At 35.6% G+C, this 13,124-nt stretch overlaps 1 long non-coding RNA gene across 3 annotated transcripts; it reads right to left on the bottom strand.

The window, feature by feature from the left end:
* Positions 1–335: 335 nt before the first annotated feature.
* On the bottom strand, positions 336–9,164 carry LOC127864051 (uncharacterized). 3 transcript variants are annotated; one of them, XR_008041407.1, is made up of 4 exons: positions 9,093–9,164; positions 6,816–6,905; positions 4,515–4,583; positions 336–1,043 (listed from the first exon to the last, which is right to left on the bottom strand). It is a non-coding gene; the product is annotated as an uncharacterized LOC127864051 (long non-coding RNA). The 3 variants fall into 3 exon arrangements; XR_008041408.1 differs by having other exon boundaries at positions 6,816–6,947; positions 9,093–9,143; XR_008041409.1 differs by lacking the exon at positions 6,816–6,905 and having other exon boundaries at positions 9,093–9,123.
* Between the last annotated feature and the right edge of the window lie 3,960 nt (positions 9,165–13,124).

Raw genomic sequence — 13,124 nt, 5'->3', positions numbered from 1 at the left:
TCTACACTGATTTTCTTCAAATTGATACTGAATAACTCCTATGACAATACGGTCAATCTCAACTATGCATGGCCCTCTTACCAACCCTGGGGCGCCCCTGGGTCAAACATGCGGCGTAGGGATACGCGTCGGCCTCTGTCGCGCCATTTCTAGTTTTTCGATTGTGATATAGACTACATTACATAGATTCCTACGAAAAAGTAAAGCATATCTCTCGTGAAAGAAAAATCCGTAATTTGATCACTTTACACGAAGGTCGACTTCGTGTATATATATTTATAGATAAAGCGAAATTGTCTCTGCAGTAAATGAAGGAAAGCCTTACTTACCCTCAACGATCGGTCAGGATTTGCTCTGTTATAGCCAGCGCCGCTTTGAAGATAGATGTCAAGGTCATTGAACTGGAACTTGTCTGTGTCAAACGTGTCCAACACAAAGATTTTGTCAGGCTTATAAGCTTCAAAATACTCTTCTGTGCCATATATGCACTGAGAAAACACGTGATCGGGGCTGTGGTTCTCAAGACACCGAGTACGATCAAATTCTATACTAGCGTTCACTTTATTACGAACAATTACTACTCTTTTAAATTTCAACTTCAAAACCTGTTCGAGCATTGATTTATCTAACTCGGCGAGTTCATCGTCGCACACAAGCAGAGCACATTCGTAAAGTTCGGTATCTAATTTAATTCCTTGGACACTAGCCGTGGATGCATCATTGGATACATCGTCGCTTCCAAAGGGAGGAAAGTCCCAAAAAACAATCGCCTTGTTTTTCGGATATGGGTATAACACTGGCTCCACACTGGAAGAAGCGCATTCCAAGTGTTGTTTCAATCCACACAGAGCTTTGATTAAACTTGTTTTTCCTACATGTTTACGTCCAAGAACGACGATGCCTACCGGCGGTACCTCTCCAGCCATATTTGCTTTTCAATCGTAGGGAGTTGTTTATGACACGATTTCTATACTCATAATAGTAAATTTGTCATTACTTATACTTGAACATTCGTCATACGTTTTCGGGTTTTTCGTAGAAGTCTGAAAACGAAAGTAGATAATACAAGTCAAACCCGGGTCAAACAAGCTGGCGTAGCAAGATAAAATTACATTATAGAAGAATTCATGACAAGTTTACATGATAAACAATGAAAACTCTCTAAAGATACGGTAAAACTAAAGTATCTGTTATCCTAATTGATAAATATTACAATATTTTACATTTGACGAATGTGCGCTAAAACACGATCTTCTTAATTCGCATATTACAAGATATAATAATAAAATCTGAAGAACGGTCTCAACACGAAAACACTTTTGGATTTATGTAACAATTGCAACTACAATTTTCGCTTCCGCAAAAAGCATATATATTCCCAATGTGGTCATTTATTCAAATTTCGACTCTCATTGACCAAGATTATGTACTTTTTGAGTATTTGAGTAATCAGGAACTTGAGTAAACCATTAATGTAATCATAGCAAACACATTTTTCATCCGACCAAAAAAAAAAGAAGTACCAATCACAAACATATTCCCCGTATATAACTCTTTGCACACAACGTTGTTTCATCAGCCTTGCTTCCGTACTTTTTTAGATCAACATTTTACTTTTCAAATATTTTTTTCTGTTTTTGTTTTCATATCAAACACAATTTTGTCCGACATTGCCTTCTATCTACAAACCAAGTTGAAACAACCAAGCTCAAGTTTGTGTTTAGTTGTCGCAGGATGCAACAACAAAATGTAGTATTTATTAATTTCGGCAACCATAGAAACAACAATATTTGTCTAACGATAAAATGAAATAATGTGATGATTGTCCCAGATGGTCCTCTACCGATTCAATCCTTAATACTACTTGTATAATCTGTTATAATCCCCCACCGACATGCGTATGAAAATAAAATCCATTCAAAAAATGTATTAAGCATTTAATAAACAATATTGCTGCACAGTTATAGAAATTATAGTCTTATATATATATTTAAAAATGTTTGAAATTCTTTTGACTTTTCTACGGGATTGAGCTTAAGCAACAATTTCCGTTTCGTTAAATGTACTGACCTGGCTGATACAAATCATTGCAGTAAAACAATGATGACATTAACTTACGCCTTTGTACTCGTGACTTCTTTGACCTTCTCACACTAACATAAGTCGCCTTTGGTGATAAGATATTATATTTAGAAAATGAGATTAGATATTCCACCGGTTTAACCGATGGGAAATCTTTAAAATCATGCGTCAATAATGTTTTTTACGTTATCGATTTTGAAAATGCGTGAACGTGCGCACGTTTTCATACACAAATCGCATACAAACATCAGAAGTAAAATATCCAATCACATATATATCCATAAACCGTGCATGTTTCTATTTAATTTCATTAAGCTTAATACGGCGTTCTCGATATTGTGCCTTCGTTTAAATTGCAGCAAAACGTGCGCAGTTATATTTAACCAGGAAGAATATAAAACGCAAACATAATCATTTACATCATCAGAAGCATCATCAGGAACGTCAATACCCCTTCCATCATCCTATTATTAGCAGCAGCACCATCATCATTATTATCATCATCATTATCATCATCACCACTTCCTATATCTGCATCATTATCACCACCCGCCACCACCCACCACCACCACCACCACCACCACCACCACCACCATCATCACCACCACCACCACCACCACCACCATCACCATCATTATCCTCATAATGCTCATACTCGTCGTCCCTATTATCAGCATATACACCAACCATATGATCATTTTAAGCATATATACCAACGTCATCAGCATTAGCATCATCAACATCTCATCACCTTAAATATCGTCAGTATTAACATCATCACCAGCAGCAGCAACTGCAGAAGACAGCTGCATGGACTGCGAATCAAATTCGGTGCTGAGGAACATTTATATGTTGTACTACTTCATGGATTTAATTAAAGCATCTTTAAAAGTTGATCGAGTTAATTTATCAAATGTCGAACGACACCACGACTTTTTCATTTCTGAAACCGTATAAAGAAACGATTATGATTACATGCGCATCAATTGTGGTAGATTTAATCACACTTATCTTTTTAGAGGAAATAATACTTATGAATTTGATCCTCATCTCATGAATGAGTTGAATTGTAATTGAAACATTTTGTTCCGTATCACTAGGCTAAATGTAAAATTTGTTTGCTTTCAGTCATTTTGCTTAAGATTTTATTGGATATGTAAAATGAAGAAAAATTTATATCGATATTTTCCTTCTTGCAAAAGCGTGTTATCCAATTGTTAAAAAAATTAAAATCGTTTGGATTATGAACGGAAGTTCATCATTTTACACACGGACTTGACATAAAGTAATCACACCGTTCAGAACTTTATTTTTGCAAATATCTCAAGTTATTGAAATACATTTGAATAAAATGTGCATTAAAGACATTTTTTTCTTGCAGTGTGTGCTGATATCTAGATGTATAAGAATAAATCATTGAAAACGTCTGAAATCGATAACAAAAGTTCATGTTGCGTACACCATAATCGTTCAGCACACGTGAAATATTAAACAAGAACACTGACTTTTAAAATAAAGCCCAAGTCTCACTTTTGCCGGTAGAGCCCCGGTCTATCGCGGTTTGCTAACGCCGGTCGAGCGGCGAGAACCGGGATGATTCGTAGAATTTTTTAAACGCTGTCACATTATTTTCCGGTGCCGCCCCGGTTGAAGACGGTCAACAACCCGGCACAGTCCCAGTCGACCCCAGACTAGCTACGGTTTATCCCAGTGAAGCCCCGGCAGAGCCCCGGTTGTCGCCGGTAATGCCCAGGTAAAGCCCCGGTAAAAACTGGCAAGGTCCCGGCAGAGCCCCGGTATACCGTAACTCATACGGCACTCACCGGGGCTATACCGACATCAGACCCCGGCAGAGCTACGGCAACGCCCCGGTTTAACCCCGGTCGTCGCCGGTAATGCCCAGGCGGAGCCCCGATGAATGTCGGTGGCGTCCTGGCAGAGCGCCGGTTTACCTTGGTACCAAAGCTATACCGGGACTTTGCCGGAATTCACCAGGGCTCGACCGGCGAAAACCGGGGTGTTGCCGTAGCTCTGACGGGGTCTGTATTGGCCCCTGTGAAGCTACGGTGCCGTCCCGGTTGTGCCTGGTGCCGTCCCGGTTGTTGCCGGTGCCGCGCCGGTCGTTGACGGTCCTTCCCGGTGACTCCCGGTTCATCCCGGAGGTATTAAACATTTTAATACTTTCCCAGTGGAGCCCCGGTTGTTCCCGGTCGTCCCCGGTTCATCTCGGTCGTCACCGGTTCATCCCGATACAGCCCCAGTTCATCCCGGTAGATCCTGGATCACGCACCAGGGCTCCACCGGCATCATAGTGAGACTGGGCCTTTAAGTAGTTCTGGCGTATTTCACATTGTCATAAGCAGCATACAATTCTGTCTTTGATGCTCTTGTCAAAATTGGTTAGAAAATTGTTTTTAAAAAGCAGGTTTTACCTGTGTGTTTACATCCTTAAACGTTTCATTGGGAACCCAACAAAGTCACGTGATCCTGCTGCGTGCACCCTGTGAATGAAGATTGTGCAATGTCAATCAGTCAAGACAATGCGTGTATTTAATTCAGGTTAACTGTAAAATGTCTAGCACATGAACGATTTTTTTTAATACAGACATACCGGTATTGTGTTCAATTAAGTGCTGCAATTTTTAAGTTAACCATAAAAAGAATATAATACGTAAATAGTCACCAAATAAAGACGCTTTAACAACTGAATGACTCAGTCTCATACTACAGTCAGGCAACCAGTTTAGAATCAACCGGCAAAAAACGTTAATTCTTTTGACCACAATAATTTCTTTCGGGATTTAGTGTCAATGTGAGAAGATGTTAAAATAAAGGGTAACATTTATTTTGCATTACAGGTTATGCCAGGCGTCATAAGCATTTTTTTTGTCAAAAATAGACAATTAAAGTTTACCCTTCGGAAAATTATTAAAAATCTTTCAACTTACAGAATTAGTATTTCAAAACATTGTCATGGCATTTGTTTTCAATCAGCAAAAAGTTTATTTGAAAATAATAAAGCCTTCTATATCCATATGCATATTTCAAAACATAACTCATTCAATCAGTTCTGGTTAACTTTTTGCAGCATCAAAGACCTATAGATAACATGTTATCTATAGGTCTTTGGCAGCATTTATCCCCCCTGTAAGCATAATACAAAAGCTTTCTTGCCAAAAACTTTGTTAATTTATTCCTTTACCTAATGTATACCTTAGACACTTATCATTGTGTTTTTATTGGGGCAATATGGAAAAATAAATACAGATAAATCGGAAATTCTGATTATCCGGAACTGGTTTGCAAACTGTATATGTCAACTCGGTAGAGTTCAATATAGTTTTTAGTTGTGAGCGTTAGCTCACACTAATGTAGACTGTAGAGACGCAGTTTTGCAAGCCAGTTTGCTTTTAACTACGCTAGGAACGATAACTGCAAGTCAGTCTGCTGTTTGCTAAGCTAGGAACGATAACCACTGCCTGTCTTCACTACCTGCAGGAAAATTATGCAGACGACGAATGCTAGTAGCATCTGCTCTACTACTGCAGTGTGTATTTAATCAATAGTGTTTAACAGCTTGTAAGACGACATTGGCCATTCTAGTGTTTATCATTGAAATCTGTACATATTGGCTGCTTTCAGGGAAAACGGGGCTTATTGCATGTCAAAAAAGATAAGCCTGTGCACACTGATTAGCCTTTGTAATGCGAACACGCTAATCAAGAACGACACTTTCTGATATGAGGGGGTTTTTCGTTTAAAGAAAGTTTCTGGTACTGGAATGAAAATTAAAGCACATGCATTAAGCCCTGTTTTCCCAAAATGAAGCTTAAATTATCTTTTTTATTAATGATTTGAGAGAAAAAACCACATCTCGACCTGTGCTTTAAGACCCACTCTTTATAAATGTGAATGGGTTGTGTTCTTTTCCAACTTGCGATATAAAAAGCTATAACATATTTTTGAAAACTGAGTTGCGTCCAAGATTGACATGACGCCGCCTGTCAATCAAATCCTTATCTTAGAATTGATCCACCAATCAGCGATCGATTAATCGGGCGCACTCGTTAGCAACGACCTGTCCGACATTTTCCTAGACAAGCTACATGGTTAGGTTCACTTTTATTCCAACGAGTTTCTTTTGTTTTCCTCTTTAAAAAACGATTAAAAATGGTTAAACGGTGTCAATGGGAATTATGTAACTCGGACAATCGATATCCTGACAGATTAGTTGGTGGCATGGAATTTATTTCGTTTCCAAAGCCGAAAAAAGATCTTGAGAAGTGTTTGAGATGGATAAAGTCATGCGGTCGTCCCCACGAACAACTGAACATCAACATTGTCAACGACAATTACAATATGTTCGTCTGCACAAAGGTATTTTTGTTACTTTTAACCCTTCGATTCTCTATTCGGTGTAGTTTTTTGCGTGTAAACAGACGCTTGAATGAGTATTTTTAGCTATGAGTACTGTTCTACTTTCACAGATGATGTAATTTGTGACCAATGAAATCTGTGAATCTAAGGATCATTATATTATAAGTATAAATAACAAGTATAATAATCATTTCAAATCAAGATCGGGTGTTTTAAGTCAATCACTAGAAAAATTGCCATAGCATATGCATATTGATACATGCGCGAAGTGTCGTTCATATGAAGTGATAATATATATGTTATAACAGTATCATAACGAACATCAATATGTTTCTTCAAACTATTTAAGAGCTTACCCTGCTTTACAACGACAATGTGCGATCGTAATTGCAGTTTTGGACATCGAGAAATTCACGGTATGGGGATCCTCTCCCTTTCGTTGACTTCTGAAAATACGGGATTTGACGTCGATTTCATCGTTATTTCCCCTAAAAATTCGGACAGAGTCAATGTACGACTCATTAGCAAATTTTCTAACTTGAAATCGTTGACGTAGAGAGCATCTATACGGCAAAAAATGTTCACCAAAATCATCGGGTATATCGCTTAACCGTATCATAGACATGTTCATCTGCATTACTTTACGAGAACTGAAACCCAGCATGAAGCCTAATTCATGCTGTGTTTTATTACTCTGATAGTAATGCACTTAATTGACATCATACATGTTATTTGAAGGTGACATGTGATATCTTATCTTATTAACGGTATCTACACATTTGCAGTCATGTGGTGTCACCAATAAACGCTTTTAATCCACACTAGGAGCTCGAATGCCTAGATCTCATTTTTTAAACGAGTTTCGTTTATTTTGTTCGGATAAAAAACGGAAATGAAATATGGTAAAAACGGTGTAAATAGGGTTATTGCAACTCTGACATTTGGTATCCAGAAAGATAAGTTAGATGAATTAAATTTATACCATTTCCAACGCGGCAATGCGATCTTGACAAGAGCGAGTGGAAGCTTCAAGAATTACCGAGATCCCCTTTATAAAACATTAATTTATTTCAAAAACTTGAAATGTCATATAAGCAATAACTAAGCATTATTAAGTATGTATTATGTCACGTGTACATGTAAAATAATTGAGAATTTTGGTACCCACTTCGTGTAACTTTACGAAATCCCCGTTAAAAATCGCGTTTCTGTGTGTGTCAGAAACAAGTGAAAACCATTTTGTTATTATTTTAATAAAGACGTATCGATAAATGCTACTGTAAAAGAGTTATTAAGACTGATATTAGTTAACCAATAAATGCGGTAACTTCGGGGAAGTAGGTACCTGCGCGAGCGTCTGATATTGGTAGTCTTATTAATTTATAATAGCCTGACCGTATTCCATTTCGTACAACGCTAATTTATATCAGACAATGTCCAAACTTATTGTGTTGTTTTTGCGATTTAAATCATAGTGATTGATAAATGTCCCATAAGCAATGTTTAATATGATTAATATCACTTTTATACATAATAACATGTGGGATTGAGGCACCCACCCGGAGTCAGAAAGCGCGTAAAACTTCACCGAATTCCCAGTTATAAAGCGCTATTTCGTGTCAAATACACGGGTTGGGGGGAATGTTTCGGTAATAATTTTGTTAATAACACGGGTAAATACCGGTGAAGTGTTAATTTATTGCAAATACCACCATTACACGTAATAACGGGTTCGATTTCGTTAAGCGCGCAAGCGTTTGAGAGCGTGTTTAATGTACCGATTTACCCGTTATAAATAGCTGATGTTCTCTTTAATCGTATATTTTTTGCATGTGCAGAATAACTAAATGGCATCAACCCCTTTACAAGTGTAATATGGTGTTAAAAAAAGTCCATAAAATCATCCGGAATATCGCGTAAATTTATATGCAGTCTATAGGCAAAGAAGCCATTTTGGTGTTAGCTTGTCTAGGTTTGATAACCGCTAAGTCACGTGATAAAGAGGGCGGAGCAATCATAGATAAGGCGTCATGTCAATTATACAACAGCGAACAACTTCCGTGCCTTCAGCGCTTTGATTACTAGTAAATCTAACATTAACTGGCAAAATCGCGTTCAGAGCCAAACTCGATACCGATTCATAAATCGCATACAGTACTAAGAAATTTGCAAGTTTTAATTTGCGCAACAAAATGCCGATCATGATTTCATGTTTGCCACCGTGTATTTTCTTCATGTACTGCGTCATATACATAAAGGTGCATACAAATCACGACTGAATCGTAAATTGATCTCTCAGTTTACATTGCCGTCATACTTAAACTTTTCTTTTAGAGTATTGATAATCTCTCTGACAAGTTATTGTATCCTTTATTGATTATGAAGACTGTGTTGTTGATAGTTATGTTATGGATACGATGTGAGCATTTTCTGAAAATGCAAGAAAATGCAAGTACAAAGCGAACTGTCCTTGTCTATTTTTAAATAAACTGAAATCTGAATCTACACTACGATAACAAAAAGGCCATTGACAATAAAAGAAAATGCATCTATTCTGACGTTATTAAAACATTGTACACATACACACACATGAGCAATAATATTGATACATATTCTACTAGTAAAATTCTTACCTTCATTTGCTAAGATGAAGCGCTTGACTCGACAGAAAATGGAAAATCCCATGACACAATGCCATAAATCAATCTATCTTGCGGAGGAGTCCGGAGATAGTCGATGTATCCCGATTGATATCCCGCTGTAAAGCATTGTATGTACACAACAGTCTTACTGACAAAAAACGTAGTGACGTCACAATCTATGTATAGAATGGCTGTAAAGTTCCAACCTACGCGCAAAGATTTGACTGGAACGACAACTCTGCATTGAGATTGGAAAAGTTCGTGTCAGTAACCTAATAGTAGTCTACCGTGGAGTCGTCTCGGCGTCAATTGCAGACAGAGTAAGTAATAATAATAACAGAGTGAGTGATATCAAAAATATATGTCAGAATAATGTTCATTGCCACACATAATCTATCTAGGCAGTGGACTATAAATATATAAGGGCATCATGCCTAGTTATTTACCGTTCCATTAATTCATTTTTTTCAAACTCCTCGTCATTTTTTTTAGAAGTTTAACAAAGCGTTGTAGTTTACATTTCTCAAATGAGGTACGAGATAAATAATAATATAAGTTTACTACGCCAGGTACCCCTTTAATAATGTAATTCATGTGTTTTAATTGGTTTTGCGTGTAAGGGGCTTCTTGTTATTTGGTGCTCTTCGCAAGTCTCATAAGGACGCGTTTAACAATTAAACTTGAACGTCAAAATGCGACTTCTTTACTGTTTTTCCATTAAAACATTCAAATTGGTATAACTGATATTGTTTAGGTCGTGGATTCCGTGTAACACTGAGGGAAAATGACGGTCAATATGCGCTTAAGGTTAACACATACAGTTCATAAAAAAGTATCTTGTATCATTTACATGTACTCAAATACGACCCGCATCGCGTTTTCTATTGACAAACAATTAAAAAAAACATGGGCGGTACACATGCTGCGAAAGAAGTTCCGATAATTCAGGATATGTTAGGTAAAATGCAAGTACTTATACGCACGATTTAGCAAATTTAAGACATTATTTTTAAATCACGAGGCGTAGTGAAAACACATAAGTGATACACTATTTATATATTAGACCATCAAAATATAAACGTTAACTTAATGTTTCTTATATAATAACATCATAGTATAAAACACATTTGATGAACACATATGACGTCAAATCGATTATTCACTCAATTTTAATGAACGAATTCGACGTCAAATTAACACGACTTTGTGTGGATAAAAATAGACATACAAAACCAAGCTTTTTTATTTTGTCCAAACTTATTTCGCTTCTAATTTAATTACACGACAATGATCCGAATTATAAACTTTGTGATGTTATGTCTCTAAAGCATTTTAATTGCGTCGAGATTTAGGTGAAACTCGTTTTTGGGGTTTATAATTTTAGTTCCTCTGAAAAGTACGGTTTCTGGAGTTCTGGTCTGTATATGACAATGAGATTGTTAAATTTGAATTCAAATGGATATATGTATCATATTTTATTGCAACTGTGTATTTGAGATGAACCATAATTCGATGGGGATTAATTATATTTGCACGTAACTGTTTTAAATAAATCTGCGACAATCATTGACCGTTCCTAGGCCGTGACCCCAGTTTTGTTCTTCTTTGTTTGTTTGTTGTGTATCTTGCGATGTCTACTATATTTGTGCGCCTCGTGTGTTGGCAATTGGTTCCTTGCTATACATAAAACAACGCATCTGTGTATTGCTGTCGTCACGAAAACGCATATCCCATATGATCTATTGTTTTATATATACAGCCATGACACGTAACATATGTGATGATAAGATCGGGCGATTATATCTTATAACATTCACAAACAATATCGGTTTCAAGTATAAGGTTGTTGTCAGTTAATGGCCATGGTCGAATAATACATTTACTAGACTAATTGAAATGCTTGGAATGAGTCGAACGTAGGTATCCAAAGATCGTTAAATGCATAATACGTAGTGTTTGTATGTACACTAAATACTTGTAATCCGGAATACCCAGGAGATGTATTAAAAGGTTATCTGACTATCACTATATCACTGAAAAACACACGGCATAAATGCAAACAAACTAAAAACGATCAAATAAAATGTATATGCCTTTTAAAGTGACTTATTCACAGATTTTGTTTTAAATACAGTTAAACTTTAATATTAATGAGGTGGTAGCTGAATTACGAAAATGTGTTATTGAAGGTCTCGAGTTATTGGGTGCTTATTATATTATATTATATTTTCTGACCCTAATCCGATATTGCAAAAATAAATAAATAACTAATATGTCAGAAAAATTCGAAGTTCACAAGAGTTTATTGCGTGAAAATTCTACAATATTATAGTACATAACATAAAAACATGGAGAAGCACAGTACATTTAAGCAGGGAAATAATATAATGAATATAAATATTTTGTACAGCGAGCATTTTGACATTTTTTTAAACAACAATCATGCAATACACAAAATGCACTGAATACAAGTTCAGCTGATATTTATTGCTATTCACTATACTTGAGGTCTTTTTCAAAGAATGTTTCAAAGTGGTGCTCTCAGTTTAAATAATTGTATGTTTATTATTGGTGTTCTAATGTTAAGAAGTGGATAAGAAACAAGAATTTCTCTTCTCATACATTTTTTGGTTTTGGTGTGTCATTGTTTACTATTCGAATTGACTCGTGTTAAGAACAGTTCAAATGAACCACAATGGTTTCTTGTGTAACAATAGTCATGTACAAAAACAATTGAAATGTTGTGATATTTCAGAAAATAATCTTGGTAACATGTATGTATAAACGGTCAAATATATATACAAATACAACTATGCACATGTAAATGTATTTATCGACAATACATAAAACAAATACACGCATGTAAGAGTTAGATACAAAGGTGAGACTTATGAGTTAAAATACATGACGAAACTAGCGATTACGCATAAAAGCAAACATAGTTGGCCCTTTTCATAAAAGAACCAGACTATGCGTTATGTTTTATGGTTCACACAATACAATAAAACTAAATAATTAAATTAAACGACTTAAACCCGGCAAGTGGAAAACAACATTTGAAATGTTTAATGGGGATTTTGATCTTGTAGTTTAATAAGATTATGAAATGATACGAACTATATAGAGTATTATCTGTTTATAGTATTCTGATTTGAAATTTATGTTTATATGTTAGAGAAAACAGCCGACACAATTAATTAGCAACAATTCAGTTGAAACTACAGACGTTGTAGTGGTAAGAGAACACAATCAAACTTAGATTAAAAATAAAAATAAAGAAGATACAATAAAAATACAATAAAACAGAGCATCCGTTGTCAAACTTTTTCAAAGGTGGTAACACAAATCAGTAACAAATCAGTTGTATTTGTGTATTCTTAACAGATAAATAACTGTACAAAAAGTTTAGCAATAACTGAAAGGAAAGACAGATACAATTGAGTCGATCAAAATACATTCAAGAACATCAAACAAACAATTATTGTTCTCCTTTTTAACATCATTTATTAAATGCACACTCAATTATAAATACATACGAATAAGCCTAATCAAAGGAAATTATATATTTGAATCAATAACACACATTGTACAATAACATATAATGTTATATAATTATAGTATAACTTAATTAAAGCATACACAATCAATGACACAATTTATTAGGCACTACATGTTTACACAATTATAAGCGAGACACAAGGAACCTAACATAATTTTGCAAACTATTATGCGCGGGAGTTAAATTTAAAATAACTCATTTGCGAGCACTAGTGTTTAGTCACCATTGTCGATCACTCTGACACCGATTCAAACATAGAGGAGGGTAACCAATAGATTTAATCATATCAGTTTATGTGTTATACTGTTTCTTTAAAATGGATAGTAGACGCTCAAATTGATACAAAGAGTATGAAAAAATGTAATAAGTGTTTTGTTTATCGTGTGATTTCTGCAAAAATCGTTGCAAATAGATAGTTTTTACTTTCTTACACATAATATACCAGGTTTAATGGCTATTTATTG

Source organism: Dreissena polymorpha, unplaced genomic scaffold (assembly GCF_020536995.1).
Source record: "Dreissena polymorpha isolate Duluth1 unplaced genomic scaffold, UMN_Dpol_1.0 chrUn090, whole genome shotgun sequence".
Lineage (NCBI taxonomy): Eukaryota > Metazoa > Mollusca > Bivalvia > Myida > Dreissenidae > Dreissena > Dreissena polymorpha.
This window is presented reverse-complemented; position numbering and strand designations above follow the sequence as displayed.